Below are 1,864 nucleotides of genomic sequence, written 5' to 3' on the forward strand. Positions count from 1 at the left end.
AAGGCATTGTCCCTGTCCCTTGCCTCTTGAAATTAGTGAACTACCTTTAAATTATTCAAATTGAATGTATCTATATACTAGATAATGAATAATGAATTGTACCAACCGTGTGTCACACAATTGTACATAATTCCTTTTGTATATAATATGCTTGTATCTTCGCTCCTCCCTCGCACTCACCAATGTGACGAAGGAGGGAGAAGGTTGTGAACTCAAAGGCCGATTGGAAACGACTGAGTTATATATTAAGGAACACTCTTCTTTATATACAAAACCTCAAGGCAACAGGACATGACCTGTTCGAGAGACAGACAATGTTCAGAGCAAAACAGCAGACATGAATTTTCATGTTCGTTTGAGTGCGAGGGAAGAGCGAAGATACAAGCATATTATATACAAAAGGAATTATGTACAATTGTGTGACACACGGTTGGTACATGGCTCCCCCTCTAAAAATAACATACTGAACATGTTAAATAGGTGCCCTGAATCTGGAGAGGTAGTAGTAACAACTGCGCCTGCGCCGATTAGCAGCAGTGAGTGGCTCTAGGAGTCGTTGGTTGGGGTGCGAGCAAGTGGTGGATGATGGTTGGCTGTGTTGCCGCTCCGGCTCGTCACGGGGTAGGCGAGTGTGTCCTACGGTATTCATAGGCGTGTGTGTCCTACGGCATTCATAGGCGTGTCCTACGGCATTCATAGGCGTGTGTGTCCTACGGCATTCATAGGCGTGTCCTACGGCATTCACGTCAGCTTCGGTTGAAGTTGAATAGATGTCCTCTTCGTCACGAGTGGAGGCGTTGATGGAGGTTTGAAAGTCATGAAGTGGGTTCACATCACGAGGAGAGCCGTCTGCGGCAGGTTGCAGGCGAGTGATACTGGTCATTTTCCCGAGGGTGAGCGAAGCCCTTTGGTCCCCCAACGGTTGTTGAGAGAGCTAAAAAGGCGTTGCTATACGGGCGGCTGGCGACGGCGAGTATTGCTGCAGAAGGTATGCGTTGACGGCGTCATAGTAACGGTGAGAGGTGTAGGGGGGATGGGGAGGCGGGAGGAGCGTGTCACTCCGGGGTCACCAATGTGACGGAGGAGGGAGAATGGGTGTGAACTCAAAGGCCGATTGGAAACGACTGAGTTATATATTAAGGAACACTCTTCTTTATATACAAAACCTCAAGGCAACAGGACATGACCTGTTCGAGAGACAGACAATGTTCAGAGCAAAACAGCAGACATGAATTTTCATGCTCGTTTGAGTGCGAGGGAAGAGCGAAGATACAAGCATATTATATACAAAAGGAATTATGTACAATTGTGTGACACACGGTTGGTACAGAATATATATTCGTGACTGATGACATAGTTGATTAAAAATTGAAGTTTTTCTTCCTTGCTGATAAGTATAATCATCAAAACCTTACGTTATATCCGATTGGTAATCAAACAAGTTATTGGATGCAATGCATTTTTCTTTATAGAGCTTGAATCTAACCTAGATATATTATTCTAGCATGTCAATTACTAACATGTATTAATATACAGTAATAAACCATTGACTTGTTCAATATTATTGACTTACTATTGTTAAATGAAATGAGATGCGACTTGTTTGATGTTACGTTCGGGGTTTACTAAGTTTCATTTAGTTATTGAAGGATTTTTATATATACTCGTCTTCCGATGACAAATGAATTAATAATGAAATTATGTTTTAAAAAAATTATTATGGATCTTACAGATAATACCGGTTAATATCTATACTCTCTGCGTCAATTACCTTAGATGTCAGGATGCCAGAAATCCTCAAATCAATCAGTCAATCACTACCGAGGATGTATTAATGTTAGAACGTGTGCGAGGTGGTTGTTAG

The sequence above is a fragment of the Palaemon carinicauda genome, chromosome 12, assembly GCF_036898095.1.
Source record: "Palaemon carinicauda isolate YSFRI2023 chromosome 12, ASM3689809v2, whole genome shotgun sequence".
Classification (NCBI taxonomy): domain Eukaryota; kingdom Metazoa; phylum Arthropoda; class Malacostraca; order Decapoda; family Palaemonidae; genus Palaemon; species Palaemon carinicauda.